The sequence below is a fragment of the Halichoerus grypus genome, chromosome 2, assembly GCF_964656455.1.
Source record: "Halichoerus grypus chromosome 2, mHalGry1.hap1.1, whole genome shotgun sequence".
Taxonomy (NCBI): Eukaryota; Metazoa; Chordata; class Mammalia; order Carnivora; family Phocidae; genus Halichoerus; species Halichoerus grypus.
This window is the reverse complement of record NC_135713.1, coordinates 86,812,780-86,828,256: the sequence shown is the minus strand read 5'-3', so window position 1 is coordinate 86,828,256 and position 15,477 is coordinate 86,812,780. Positions and strand designations below refer to the sequence as shown.

At 39.7% G+C, this 15,477-nt stretch overlaps 1 long non-coding RNA gene across 2 annotated transcripts in view; it reads left to right on the top strand.

Annotated features, from left to right (window-relative positions):
• Positions 1-14,754, top strand: part of LOC118523007 (uncharacterized) — a 47,577-nt gene extending 32,823 nt beyond the window's left edge. The window contains exons 1-2 of one of the 2 annotated variants that reach the window (XR_013445337.1): positions 11,069-11,230; positions 14,571-14,754. This is a non-coding gene — a long non-coding RNA (uncharacterized LOC118523007). Of the gene's footprint in view, positions 1-11,068; positions 11,231-14,570 lie in introns of those variants that run through there. The other variant, XR_004910884.2, reaches the window with a different exon arrangement.
• Positions 14,755-15,477: the final 723 nt, after the last annotated feature.

Here is a 15,477-nt window from a genome sequence, read left to right as displayed (position 1 = left end):
ATGGCAAGATCTCATTCCTTTTGATGGCTGCATAATATTCCATTGTATATATATACCACATCTTCTTTATCTGTTCATCTGTCAATGGACATCTTGGCTCTTTCCACAGTTTGGCTATTGTGGACATTGCTGCTATAAACATTGGGGTGCATGTACCCCTTCAGATCCCTACATTTGTATCTTTGGGGTAAATACCCAGTAGTGCAATTGCTGGATCATAGGGTAGCTCTATTTTCAACTTCTTGAGGAACCTCTATACTGTTTTCCAGAGTGGCTGCACCAGCTTGCATTCCCACCAACAGTGTAGGAGGGTTCCCCTTTCTCCGCATCCCCGCCAACATTTGTCATTTCCTGACTTGTTAATTTTAGCCATTCTGACTGGTGTGAGGTGGTATCTCATTGAGGTTTTGATTTGGATTTCCCTGATGCCAAGTGATGTTGAGCACTTTTTCATGTGTCTGTTGGCCATTTTGGCATCCTCATTTTCTACTGATTGTTTCTAAGCACCATAGTTAGGAAATCTCTGTGCCTTGGTTCCATTACTTTATTGTTCTTTATTTTCATTTTTTTATTTAAATTCAATTAGCTGACATATAGTACATCATTAGTTTCAGATGTGGAGTTCAGTAATTCATCAGTTGCATGTAACACCCAGTGCTCATCCCATCAGTGTGCCCTCCTTAATGCCCATCACCCAGTTACCCCATCCCCCCATCCACCTCCCCTTCCGCAACCCTCAGTTTGTTTCCTATAGTTAAGAGTATCTCATGGTTTGTCTCCCTGTCTGATTTCTTCCCATTCAGTTTTCCCTCCCTTCCCCTATGATCCTCTGTGCTGTTTCTTATATTCCACATATGAGTGAAACTCTCTGATAATTATCCTTCTCTGATTGACTTATTTCACTCAGCATAATACCCTCCAGTTCTATTCATGTCGATGTAAATGGTAAGATTCATCCTTTTTGATGGCTGAGTAATATTCCATTGTATATGTATACCACATCTTCTTTATCCATTCATCTGTTGAAGGACATCTCAGCTCCTTCCACAGTTTGGCTATTCTGGACATTGCTGCTATGAACATTGGGGTGCAGGTGCCCCTTCACTTCACTACATCTGTATCTTTGGGCTAAATACTGAATAGTGCAATAGCTGGGTTGTAGGGTAGCTCTATTTTTAACTTCTTGAGGAACCTCCATACTGTTTTCCAGCGTGGCTATACCAGCTTGCATTATTTTTAAAAATGGTGAGATTTTTTAAAAAGTAAGTTTTTAATGAGAAATTTGATTGTATGGAAATGGTCTCTTGTCACATATAATATTGCCATGCAGTTGTTAATGACTTGGTACTATAAATTTTATACAGTATAGACTCATTATCTTCATGATCTTCTACTTATCAACCAAAATTTATTTAAATCAGTTAATAATTATGGAAAACATTTTCTCTTTAAAAATTTATGGAGAATACAATACAAATGGCAAAAGCAAGAAAAATTTAATAAAAAGTTTTTATGGAGGACTAAGAAATAAATTAGATTAAGGTATATCAGATATTCATTTATTCAGGTTATTAGTTCTTAAGTACCTACCACAGGCTAAGCATCATGGCAAGTATTGAGAACACAACTGAGATATGGCCCTAGATATAGTCTTTGACCTCCTAGAGATTTATGATTAATGACCATGTCGCTGTAATTCCTGTGGCAGTTACAACAGTGCCTTTGCACATAGTAAGTTCTCAATAACTGTATGTCAAATGAATGAACCAGTGACTCCATTTCATGTATTAATTTCATTAAAACGAATCAACTTCCATAAGCTTACTTCCAATAGCCAGATAAGTACATGTCAGAATACCAAAAAGATTAAACCGAAAACTGGCTTTATTCAGTTGGTGTATAATTGTTAAGGTGCAGAACTGAAATCGTATATGAAAAATGGTATATCACTGAAAACGGAATATGGAAACATCTAAAAATTAAACAGCTGAGTAAAGTTTTGGAAAGGCAAAACAGAAAAAGAGAAGAAAGAAAAGCCTAGACCGACCTTCCCAGTAAGAGGGAAGGGTTAGCATTGACTAGAGCAAAAGAGCACAGCTGATAATCCAATAACCCAGTACTTGCTATAACTTTTATATAAAATATTGCCCTTTTCTAAATTGTGTGATGGAAGGTGGAAGCAAATTAGCATAGCATATAGAACAGAATGGATAATGCCAGTTATTTCCAACATTTCTCTGGAAAATTATACCTGAACCTCACTTAATGGAAGCATATAAGATAGATGAATATATCAAAGTTCAAGTGTTCTCTATATAGTAATACAGCTTTTCCTCATCTACCCCGTTCTTACAACCTTTCATACCTGTATAAACTATCTAGCATGGTATATTGACAGGTATATGGTCAGAGGTAAGATGAAAATCTCCTATTATCATCTACTATATGATTAGTAAGCTAATTAACCTAACAGTAATGCTTACTATAACAATCTCTGAATGTCTTGAAACCTGAAATTCTCTAAATATTTGGTGATGCAAATATTAAGACATATACATTTTTTAAAGAACCAAGTCAGGATCAATGAAAGAATAACCAAATGAATAGGACTATATGTCAGCCTTGTGCCAGACACTAGCAAATATTATGTACAAATAATACCTAAAGAAGAAATGATGAAGAATCCAATCTCCATCATTTCACATAATCAAAATATAGGCTGAAAATAATTTTGTCAACTCACAAGAGAGAAATATTCCACTAAATGTGGCCAAAGATCTGCTTTTCTAAGGAGATAAAAGGAGTTCATTGTATCCAGATTTAGGATAAATCTGTTCATGCAAGCAGAGGCATCTGTTGTTACTAGTATTTTTGTGTGTGTATGAATATGAATTGAATATGAATTTTACTTTCATAAGCTTCTTTTTCCATCTAGTTTTTAAATTCAAAAGTTCTGGAGAGATTTAAAGGGCAGTAGTCTTCCCCAAACTCTCAAGAGTGTGGGTAGAAAGAGGAATGCTGGGAAACAATATGCTTGTTTTTTAAAAGTGCTATAATAGCCTTGTATTTGTGAAAACCCGAAGACCACTACAGCTCTCTGGTAACAGGAATATACCAAGAAAATCTGAATCATCCCCAGGCCTAGCACAATGGAATGAGGTCAGGAATCAGAAAAGCGGAGAATATATTTCTTCCTTTAAAATTAGATGAGCAGATACCCAAGGGAAATGACTGCTATGATGGTTGATTATCCCAGTTAAGCCCAGGCTTTTAACCTGGGTCTAGCTTTCCCCATTTATCAGCATGAAAATTTGCCTGCACACCGCCAGTTTCCATCTCCACAGAGAAAACTTTGGTGGAGGAATTAGAAATGCTGATTCTGGAGGCAATCAGAACTGGGCTCCAGGACCGGCTCTGCCCCTTCTCAGCTGTGTGACCTTGGGTAAGTGGTTCACCTTTGCGAACCTCATCAGTTTCATGGGATGGTAAGGACTGTAGGAGATAGAGCTTATCCATCACAGAGGGGTTTTTTCCCAGGTCTAGAGACCTGCCCTGACCTCTCTCCATGTTCTATTTACTCTGTTCTGCCTCTGGGGAAAAATTTCTCTGATTAGTACATTTGGAATTAAAACCCATTCACACTCAGCTCTAAGGAGCAAGCATTGCCACCAAAATCACAGAGAGCAAAGATATGTTCTGCTTTTCTGTGCCTTAAATCTTACATGGGAAGCCTGTCCCATCAGCATTGTCACGGTTTGTGGGGAAGATCTTCCAATGTGGCTTCCACTTATAATCCAGGTGATACTTACCTTCTACTTCTCTCATTTTTCTTATTTGTCAACAAGTTTAGAAGCCTGATGGGGAAGAGGAGTGCCCCTCTTCCCAGGTGCCCCTTTGGAAATCCCCATATTCGTTATTATTACAACTATCACTGGTCTCTCATTGATTTGGGAAAGGGGAAAGGGTTAAAAATATTCCGTACTCTCCAGCAGCATTCCTCAGGAGTTCATTAACATCTACCGGATAAATTACAAAATAATGGAACTGTATGAAACCTTAAAGCCCATTTAATCGAATGCCATTTTTGTACAAATAGAAACCTTCGTTCTTAAGTTTACCCAGTCCTGTAGATAGCTGCGGGCAGAATCCAGACACAGCCAAGATTTTCAGACTTCTAACTTTCTAGCCTCCCAATCTAATGTTCTTCCTACTCCCTACTCGACCTCTGCACTAAGTGAGCAACTCGTTCTGTTTTATTTTTGCCTTTTTTTTAACTAGTAAGTTTTTTTCTCAATTCAGACTTGGGGTTTTGGGAGAGAAACCAAGAACCTTAGAAAGAAGGGGGCAGGGGAGCAGGGAGAACTAAGAAGAAGCTTAGCTCACTCAGTTTGACTCGTACCCACAAATTTGGTTTCTCCTGAGGTCTCTCTAACTTGTAGATGGCCACCTTCCTGCTGTGTCTTCACATAGCTTTTCCTATGTGTGAGCTTCCCTGGAGTGTCTTCCTCTTCTTAGAAAAAAAAAAATCAATTATGTTGAATTAGGGCCCCACCTTTATGACCCTCATTTAATCTTAATTACATCTTTAAATGCCCTAGCTCCAAATACAGTCATATTCTAAGGTACTGGGGTTAGGGTGTCAACATGTACATTTTGGGGAGACACAATTCAGTCCATAACCCCTTTTGAGTAAAAATCTCAAAGGTTAGGGCCCAGCAATCTGTTTTAATAAGTCTTTCAGGTGATTTTGATGCAAGTTAAAGTTTGGGAGCTCCTGTACAAGCCCGCGAGAACACCCACTCATCCTGAGGAAAGCGCAGTTTGAGCTGAAGCGATAAGCTTATTATGAGGATCTACAGATTTTTGAGAGAGGGCTGATTCTGGCGTGCACTTTCTCTCTCTCTCTCTCTCTCTCTCTCTCTCTCTCTCACACACACACACACGCACACACACACACACAGATAATCTAGGTCCAGAAGACCTCAGGACCAGTGTTGTTTTGGCAAACATGAGCATGTGAAATAAAGGGAGCTGTGGGGCTCAGTCTTGGCAAGGACCTAGCCGCCGAAGGCATGACTGTGAGCGTCCATCCAATACTGTGTGAGTGCTAGAAGCACATGCAGGAGCGAGCAGATTCAACTCCCTGGTATTCTTGCCAACTGGTCTTTGGAAGTGGACTGAAGCTCTTGGATTGAGTAACTACCCTAATTGGATTCTTAGATAATTCTGGAAGGGGTGGGATCTCAAAAGAGAACTGATGCTCTATTTTAACACATTGAAGCCCACCTTCAAATGCAAATATAAGTGGCTCAGTCCGTTAAGCGTCTGACTCTTGATTTTGGCTCAGGTCATGATATCAGGGTCATGGGATAGAGGACCATGTCAGGCTTCCGGCTCAGCAGGGATTGTGCTTGAGATTCTCTCTCCCTCTTCCTCTACCCCTCCCCCACTCGTGTGTGCGCGCTCTCGCTCGCTCACTCTCTCTCAAATGAATAAATTTTTTAAAAATGCAAATATAAAGTAGAAGAGGTCATAAATTATTTATGTCATTATTGAAATTAATTAATCTAAAAGGAAAGATCACTGTGCTTCCTGAATGAGGCAGGAAGGGATAAAAGAAAAGGACACCCTTTAGGATTTAAAATCCTGGCTGGAGCTCAGAATCCCCTGAGAACATTATCAATAAATGGATTTCACAATCTTGGGACACAAGCCTGGTCTTCTGGGTAAGCAGAAATTTGGAATAACATACAGAATTAATTGAATTAGTAGTTCATCATTATTAAGCATCAGAGATACAAAAATAGTACTCGCTCTTCTTGTCACATGTTTATAGGAACGGGAAAAAGAAGAGAATAGGGGCACCTGGGTGGCTCAGATGGTTAAGCATCTGCCTTCAGCTCAGGTCACGATCTCAGGGTCCTGGGATCAAGTCCCGCGTGGGGCTCCCTGCTCGGTGGGGAGTCTGCTTCTCCCTCTCCCTCTGTTCCTTTCTCTCTCTCTCTCTCTCTGCCTCTTTCTCTCAAACAAATAAATAAAATCTTAAAAAAAAAAAAGAAGAGAAGAGAATAAAGGGAGAGAAGCTTATCACAAATAATTCCACATTAGAATTTAGATATTATGAAATGGTAACACTGATAGGGGAAATGGATTCCCAACTACTCCCCCCCCTCCCCGCCCCGCCTCCCGGACCCCATCACAGGCTTCCTGCATGAAGCTGCCGGCACCTGACCCGTTCACCACACAGGCATGCCACTTTCTGGCGATGTGTTTGATGCCACCACTTCAGCCCTGCTAGCAGGACCTCACACCCATTTTTAAAATCTTAATATAATTGCTCAAGAATGAGAGATCTTTTGTCAAAATTCAGATTGAACTTGAAAGAGCTATTTCTTCCTAGGGTAATGAGCTCAACAATCACCTACGATAGTTATAAAAGGGATTCTAAAAATTAACTCAACTTCTCACCTCCCCGTCCCAATATGAAATAAATGTGGCTAATTTCAAAACAAATTAAGCAAAATAATTTCCTTTTGCAGCTTTGGGATGATTTGTTATACTGTCTTCTTGTCATGTGTCTGTTTCTCAAAACTCCTTTTCCTTTTATACCAAACTTAATTTACTTTAATATAAAGGTCTTGCTTCTGTTAATCATATCCTAGAAGCCACCTCCTTGTTTGTTTGTTTTTTTAAATTAGCCTCTGTATGTATACCAGATAGGATTGTGTATTTTATCTTCCTAACATCAACAGAGATGACTAGAAACTCTTACATGGCTACTAATTCTACCTCTAACACAGGCCCAAAAAATCAATTGTCCATAAATCAGGGCAGGTTTGTGTAATGCATGTAATGAGTTGTGACAAGATCCTTGAAGAGATTTTGATCAAAGCACAAAACTAAAAATTATATTGCCTTGTTTATTCCAAACAGCCTCTTCTATATTATCAAAGCTTTTTAGTTAGTTAGTTTTTACTTTTGTTCTTCTTTTTGCAAACTTTTCTGCTATTTCCCACCATATTTGACCATTGGAACTATAATTTCTAGAAGGTCATCAGTAATAACTCATTGGTATAATTTTCACATTCATCTGTGAATTCAACCGTGTGGCAGTTGGCAATCTCAACTCACTTGAGATAATTCCCATAATATCACAAAAAGATTGCCTTTAAATAACTCTCTTCCATCTGCCTTAGATACCAATGGTGAAGAGGCTTCAAATTAATTTTGATAGTTGTAGTTAAGAATGTTAATTAACTTGTTTATATCATACTTGCCTCCCAAACCTGTATGTGAAAACATTATACAGTATAATTACTCTTTAGAATCTACTCCTGTGTCTCCACATAAATTTCGCACCTGTCCCAGATCTTTCTTTGGAGCTTTGTGATCTGTTAGCAACATTATATATCTACCTGTTGGAATTAAAGAACCAGTGGGACCATTCTGTGTGATTTCTGTGGTTTGGCTGAACATAGCTCTTCTCTTCCTGAAAGCACTAAGACGGACAGGTATATAAGATAAAATGTAGCATTTGCATTCAGTTCCCATTGATATATGGCACAACCATTTATTGAGTTCTTTTGCAGACTAAGAAATGTAATAGGTGCATGGGGTTATGAATGAGATAGTCTCTTCAAACCTCAAGGAGCTTAGAGTACAAAATGAAAAAGTGTAGTGTCAATTTGTTGTTCCCTTGAGTGCCAACTTTAAGCAAGATGTTGTACAGGGCAAGGGTGAAATAAACATGGAACCTGTCTTCCAGGAGTTCACAGTCAAATAGGAGAGGGGCTGCAAAAAGGAAAAGAAAGCTGAAAATGACAAGTATCATCAGTGAGGCATAAAGTGCACTAGGGCTTGAAAGGAGGCTAGCAATGTGAGCAGGAATGCTCAGAGCTGAGCTTGTGCTATTTTAATAAACAATAATTATAAGAGGTTCTCAGAGAAATTTCTTTTTATGAGGAGTCATGTAGAAAAACCCTACAAATGGATATTAAAATTATTTTTCTATGTGTATCAAAATAACAGGATGTGGTGTACTTGATGGCGTATGCTAAATAGAAACACATTTGCATAGCATCTGATCTGCAGTTTTTTCAAACGCTTTTGTTGGAAGTTGACAGAAGCCTCCCAGGTGTCAGTGTGTTTGCCGAAAGACATTTTCCGTTCCCACATCTCTACACATAGACAGCATTATATTCTATGCTAAAAGGACATTGTCAAATTTTAGTCTAAAAAGAATCCTATGATCTGCCAAATAATTTTTAACTCCAGATATAACTTCCATCAGCAAATGTAACATGAAAAATAAATATGCAACTGGCTCTTAGGGTCCATGTGTTGAGTATTTGGAAAAATTAAGCTTCTAGAGAGTGCCATATTAGTGCTCTTCTGTGACTAAACCAGGCACATTATACTCTAAAATAGTCAATGTGATATCTTTCTAAAGGACAGAATGTAGTCAATAATGAAATCACAATATTAAAAAGGGAGAGGTGTTACATGGGAAAACCAAATGCTCTAATGAAATTCATGTTTCATACCTTGCCTTTGTGGCCTTATACATGTATAGATTTTATTTTCTCAGTGTTTCGCTTTATCCAACAAGACTCTAAATCCCTCAAAGGTTAGTACAGAATTGTCTTTGACTTCTCTACTGAAAGAAGGTCTTCTTCCCCATCCTTTTTACCTGCTAAGTCCTACTTAGGACTAAACAAAAATGAAACCCAGAGGGACACAGGGTCAACATTAAATATTTTATGAGCAAAAGGTAGATGCAGGCTATCTTCCGAAGAACAGACTTGTATATTAAAAGCTGCTGATCATTCTTAATACTCCGAAAGCCTGCCAACAAGGAAGTTCAAAAGCTGTCATCCCAGGAGATATTCAAAATTGGAAACAGGAAAAACATACAGGTATCTGGAGATAAGAAGGAAGGTTCAGACCTCGGGCAGCTCAACACATTCTGCCGAATACTTTCACCTCACCCAGCACTGTTTTCCATGAGTCCCCAGAATGTTCATCTGTTTTCACTCTGTGATGTCACAAAGGTGCTCTTTCACCTTGGACCTGCCTCATTCTTTAAGGCTTTACTCGGAATCTACCTCCACCCTGTTTCCTCACCTTAAATTCCCAATAATCTTTTCCAACTTCCTGTACCATTTTCAGATCTGTCCTCCACAATTGAAATGAGTGTTTGCTCACTGGTACTGTTAGATGTACTTGAAACAACAGTTTATAAAAAGAACAACAGTTTTTAAAAAAAAAAGAAGATGAGAACCAGGCTCAGAAAACCTAGGCAAGGCTGGGGCAGAGAATAAAAGGCCAGTGAGTGGGTCAGGCCCTAGGAGAAATTCAGATGCAGGTGATCACAAGGTAGAGCCCGGAACTAATGAAGCATTCTACAAAGGAAACATTTTTTAAGTACCTGTGTCAAAAGATAAGGTCAAAGTGGTAGTTCAGAAGCACATATTAGAAACAAGGCCAGGAGGGCAGGGAAGTAGTGACTATTACGGCAGCAGACCTTGGAATCCAGAGAGATTCTAAGAAGCCAATTTTCAGGTGTGTGGTGAAGCATAAATGATAGTGTGTATCTAAAGTAGTCGCCCATTCTTTTCCCTAGCAGCGCCATTCTTTCCAATCTCTCCCAGGAATCTTGACTATGTGACCTCACATGGAATCTTTAAACAGATCTATTTAAAGCTAGTCATGTCTGCTTTGAGGCCATAGAAGGGCCCATAACCTTGCCACACCCATGATGGGGAAGCAAGCCCTGAAGAGCAGGGATCATAGTAGAGTACTTTGATTTTTCTGCTCCTTATTCCTAAACCCGATCTAGAAAAAATAAATGTGGAAAAATATAGGATTTTTGCACATCTTTAAAGTTAGGTTATTTTTAATGTGCTATTAAGGTATAATTTGACACACTGCTTATAAAAGAATGACCATCTCCAGTTTTTTCCATTCTGTGTTCTTATGCCCTCCCTACGCTTTGTGGGGTTTGATTGCCTTTATTGTGCTTGATAGATGCTACCCTACCACGACCCCCACAGAGTTTATCACATAACTATTTTTGAAGAATTAAATAAGTTATAAAAGTATGTTTCATATATTCCACACTTATCCCCCACCTGCAGCCACTAGCTGGCATTTCTTTCTGCTTTGAAATAGCAATTTCTGATCCCCAGAGGCTTATCAAAGTGAAACACACTTTCCTTGCTAGTGTATCCAGAGGGCTAAATCAGCAATACCTGGCCTTTTTTTAAAAAAAAATAAAGTTGTTGAAATCCCTCCAAAACCCTATAAAACTCATAATGGTCATATAAAAGTAAAATAATGTTGAATTTGAACTTTTGATTGCCTTTTAGTGAATCAGATATATAAAATGTTCAACAACAAAAACAACACACACAAAAGGTAAAATGAACGAGTGAATTAAAATTGTCAACACGTAAATGAATAAAACGTCAAACTTGGTCAATACTGGAGGGAGAAGAGAACACAAACCGTAATAATCTTTGAGGAGGTGATGCTTCCAGCTAGGCTCACTACAAATTCTCCTAATGAGCCCCTGACACCACAGTTATTGTCCTTCCTCTTTCTCTTAATGATGTAATACCAAAAGTTATTGAGCCGGGTATGTGGCCACAAAGCTACGGAGCACATTAGCCAGCCTCCCTTGCAGCTACCTGTGGTCACATGACTGAGTTTGGGCCAGTGAGATATGGCTCTAAGTAGTATGTGGCAAATCCAGTTTTTGGCCTTAAACCTTTGGTGCCCTTTCTCCATTTCTACAGGTTGGGACATAATCATATTACTGGTCACCGCGTAAATAAGGATAAGGACAACTGACCCAATAGACCCTAGGTAAAACACCTCGGCTATTACTATGACTATAAAAAAGAGAGAGAGAAAAAACAAAAAACTTTAATCTTATTTAAGCTATTGTATTTGAAGGGTCTTTTTGTTTCAGCACCTTAACCTTTGCCCGAAACATTACATCCCTCAATCTATATCCTGGCCTCATGAAAAACTGTCTCCTTCTGCCTTCCCTTAGCTCCAACCCAACTGTATGAAGAATGACCAAACACTCCACCATAGAGAAGATGGAAAATTAACTCCAACTATCTTAACTGTAGTAAAGAAACAGACACAGTTCTCCCTGTATCTATGACTAAGAGCTTAAGTTCCTGGGACCACAAGAAACCATCAACTCTAAATCACATATCAGGTATTGTTCTAATTAGGACTCTTCTTATTATAAAAAAAACAGTAAGTCACTTGTAGGCTATAAAGCAGGGGAGCTTTAGATAATGGTATAGATCCATGGACTCCCTGGCAAAGTACCAGCAGGGTTCATGGGCACTGAAGTCAAAGAACCAAGACAACTCATTTTATCTCTCAGGATTCACATAGCTTCTAGTTTCTGCTTCTCTCTGCACATTCTTCTGTCTTCTTTCTTCCTTTTCTTTGCAGACCAGCTTTCTGGTAGGGGTGTCACCAGATACTCTGGCTGTTCTTTACCAGTGCTACATAGAGACAGGTCTCAAAGAAATGGGTTAGGGCAGAGATGTTCCTAAGTATGTCTACGAAAGATGCTAAGTTCTTAAATCTCTTCTCTTTGTCTTTCCCAGGACTCTCCCTTGCTACCCTTCCTCCAACACTATGAAAATCCTATCTTCTACAGAGAGACCTTCTTTCTAGATCTCTTGGTTCTTTCCATCCCAATTCTGAGAAGTCACAAGGCAGTCAGGCTTATGGCCCAAGGTCCTGAGCTAATACACACACCATTCCCCAAAACAGTCTCAGGCTTTCCCCAAAATTCTACCCCTGTTTCTATTTATCCTCCTGTGATTGCCCTCATTTTCATCTAACTAATGTTTTGGTTAATGATCTTATCAACATGTGACACCACTGCTCACACATTGTGTACCATGGGGGAGCTGAAACTTCACTCACCCTGGGTCTCACTCAATAAGATCTCAAAATAAACTTCTAATCATCTCTCTGAATTATTTTATACATGTTGTTTCTGGCATACTTAAGATCTTATTCATCAAAAAACTTGAATAGCCCGTTATTAGATACCTACAGTGTATCAAAAATTACATTGATTGATTGATTTTTAGAGAGAGAGAGAGAGAGCTTTCGTGAGTTGGGGGGGAGGGGCAGAGGGAGAGGGAGAGAGAAAATCTTAAGCAGGCTCTACACCCAGCGTGCAGCCTGACATGGGGCTCCATCTCACAACCTTGAGATCATGACCTGAGGAAAATCAAGAGTCAAATGCTTAACCGACTGAGCCACCCAGACACCCCTCACAAATTACTTTTAAATAACATCCCCAATACTTCTATAAATAGAATTATTATATTATGATTTATGTATTAAAACTTTGTTTTACCCATTTAAAAATACATTTTAAGGAAAGGAAAGAAGGCAGCTCAGAGAGATGGAGAGAGGGAAGGAAAGAGTTTTGCTCAACCTCTGAAAGGCCCTGACCTGGCTTTAGCTCTCAGCTACCCCCTTGGATCTTATCTCCCAAACATTCACACATGTCCTAATGAAGTTTGTGATTGCAGAGAAGTAAGGAAGAAATAACAAGTAAGTGGACAAAACTGGGAAGACTGGCCAGAGAGATACAGAGGAGGGAGATTTCTTTCAAATGGAAAGGTCAGAGGAGGATATGACATTTAAATTGACTTCAGAATATATTGTGTGTAACGTGAATAGTGTGAGCATAAGAGAAAGGGAGAAAAATGGAAAAGCCTGGTGAAAGTAAGAGAAGAGAAGAAAGTCATTTTATAGCCCAGGTTCCATAAACAAAACATGGTGTTCTGTGAACAGACAAGACTGCTTCTCCATAGCCTTCTGCTGTCTCATATGTGCCACAACTTACACGATTCTACTGCTAGAGATTCATTTTTGGGCAACTAAGCAGAAGCCTCAATAGGGTCATATATTAGGTCTGTGTCAGTTATCAGAAACTCTTTCAATTGCCTTGTGTGACTGAGAAGGGAGATAACAAGATACAGAATAAGCAGGCGAGTGTTGATGGGATGGTCCAGGGAAGGCCCACGGAGGAGGTCCTGCGTGCAAGGACGGCCTTGGGGGCACATGGATGGAGCTGGAGGTGGGCCACACAGACTTTGGCCACAACACACACACACACACACACACACACACACACACACACACAGGGGAGACTATGATCAAAAGCCCATTTTTGCCTATATTACTATTTTTCCCAGAGCCACTCTGGAAAGAAAGCAAATGAGAAAGAAAGCAGAAGATTGCAGAGTGCCTCAATGTAAGACCCACGAAGGCAAGGACTTTGTCTAATTTGTCTCTGCTTTATCCCAGAGCCTACAACAGTGCCTCGCACTCAAACATTTGGGGGATGTGTAAACAAATGCCTACCCTGTGTCAGGCCCTGTGCTTGGTCCTTTACCTACATGAGCTCATTCAAGTCTGACCCATAAACATGGATGAGGAAATTGAGATCCAGAGAGAATCAGAGTCTGGCCTGAGCTCATTCAGCCAGTGAATGGCAATGCCAGGATCCAAATCCTCGTCTCATTGACTAAGGCCAGTGCTATTAACTACCGTGAAACGCTTCTTCACCAGACAGGAAACCAGACCATGACTATAGCACACAGTAATCTCCGTTCAGCGCAACTGACTCTGATGATAGCGTCATTCAGATGGAAACTGGAGGAGCCAGTTTTAAGGAAGGCTGAGGGGGTGCAGAATGCAAAGTGAAGCTGACTGTATTTTATGGTCTCAAATTTGGTTCGCCTGAAGTTTAATTGGGACCAGAATTAGTTCAAAGCATCAGTGAGAATTTATTTTTTATCTCTGCCTCTCTCTTTGCTTTAAAATCCTGTAGAAGAAAAACAAAAACTATTCCTTCATTAAGCAAGTGGCATCAGAAACTATCACATCAGTGTTGAAAAACACCAAGTAATTTCTTAGTTTCAGAAACCTCAGGTTGCCACTAACGAAATCCCAAGAAGGCTGTGATAACCAGTTACTCAGAAATATTTTGGTGATTCTTTGGTAGACTTAAACCAGAGTAGCTCTATATATAATAATTTCCATTAATCATCACAAGCTCAAAGATGTTTCTTTTACTCTAGGACTCTATAAAATAATCAATGGTAGAAGAATGAAAAGACAGGAGGAATAAGTGGGAGGAAATATATATTAAACAGTACCATTCATTTTGTATTCTTTACTAATGGACTTTGGCAGGTGACATTGTGCATTCAGGCTGAGTCTGCTTCTGAACGTTTCTACTGAATGCCAGAGAAGTGTGATGCAACAGACACTAAACTGACGGGCAGCCTTGTGCTAGCTAGTAAAGAACGGAAATGAGTCATCCATTTTCACCCACACTCTTGAAACTAAACCTGAAAGGGAAAAAGTCTAATATAAAAATACAGCTCCCTCTTGTTTATTGCCCTGTCCACATCTGCAAGAACAGTGCCTGACCTGAAGGTTTATGGCACAGATATTTAATAAATATTTGTGGAGGGAATTAATAAGTGAATTTCTTTCCATTGTTCCCTCAGTCTAGGGAGACGCAGGACAGCAAGAACAGGAGAGCCATGCTGATGACCCACAGAACTCTTGTGTTTGCTGAGACCACAGATAGACTTGTATCAAGATCCACGTAGACATCTAATAGTCACTGTTAACTCACCATGTGTAAAACAGAACTTTCAATTTCTTCCCTTATAAATCGATCTCCCCCAATCTTCTGTCAATAAATGTGTTTCCATCTGGCCAGCTGCTCAGGGCAAAATCCTAGAAGTGATATTTACTTCATCTCTTACCCTCATGCCCAGTATCCAAACTCTTAGCACGTAAGCTCTGCTCCCCAGAATATATCCTGAATCTAATCACTTTACCACCTCAGCTAAGACCACCCGAATCCTACCTACCACCATGGTCAAACGTCTGGCGATTGCAATAACCTCTCTCTGGTCTGCCACTTCCAAGTTTATCCTTATGCAATTTAATCTTCGTCTAGCTCTGTACCAGGTAATTTCTTAATTCCAGAAACTGTGATCATTTTAATAATGAATATTATTTCACTCCGCTGCTTGTAACTCTCCAGTGGTCTCCTGTTGCCCTTAGAACAGAAGTCTATTCTGCCATTACCTCCAGGCCATGTCCAGTCAGGCCTCCTCACCATCTCTCCGACTTTATCTTCTACCACACTGCCCCTCCCGCCCTCACCATGCTGGCTTGCTTGCTTCTCTTTGAACATTTCCATTGCAAGGACTTTGCAATTCCTGTTTCTCTATATGGAATGCCCTTCCTCTGGATCTTCGTGTGGCTGATTCCGTCTCATCACTCAGGCTTTGGCATGAATGTATCCTTACCTGGAATGCCTTCCCTGAGTGATGTTGACCCTCTCCACAATACCCACACACCAGGTATATTCTATCGCAGCATCCTGTTTTATTTTCTCCA